Genomic DNA, 384 nt, shown 5'->3' with positions numbered 1-384 from the left:
TTATTTTGATATATCACAGTGAAAGATTTATCGTCCTCTTTTTTTTTTTTTTTTTTTTTTTTTCAAAAAAAAAAAAAAAAAAAAAAAAAAAAGGAACAGAATGGTTTTTGTCTCATGGGGTAAAGATTATAGTTATTTTCTTATTTTTAAAAATTATTTATTTACTATAACCTCCCCTTAAATTTTTAAAAATGTATTTAATATATAGTTATTTTCTTTAGTCTCTTATAGTAAGAAAAAAAAAAAGCTGTTAACAGAATCAGAACCTTTACGATTCAACAATATCCCTTCCCAACTCTCAGTCAAACTGTTAACACTCGCCCATGAAAGAATGAATGAAATATAGCCAGGTGTGGTGGCGCACGCCTTTAATCCCAGCGCTTG

At 27.3% G+C, this 384-nt stretch overlaps 1 protein-coding gene across 6 annotated transcripts in view; it reads right to left on the bottom strand.

Annotated features, from left to right (window-relative positions):
• The window catches only part of Traf5 (TNF receptor associated factor 5), a 45802-nt gene that overhangs the window by 15722 nt on the left and 29696 nt on the right, over positions 1–384 (bottom strand). The gene's annotated exons all lie outside the window — the stretch shown is intronic.

The sequence above is a fragment of the Nannospalax galili genome, unplaced genomic scaffold (assembly GCF_000622305.1).
Source record: "Nannospalax galili isolate Female #2095 unplaced genomic scaffold, S.galili_v1.0 scaffold648, whole genome shotgun sequence".
Taxonomy (NCBI): domain Eukaryota; kingdom Metazoa; phylum Chordata; class Mammalia; order Rodentia; family Spalacidae; genus Nannospalax; species Nannospalax galili.
This window is presented reverse-complemented; position numbering and strand designations above follow the sequence as displayed.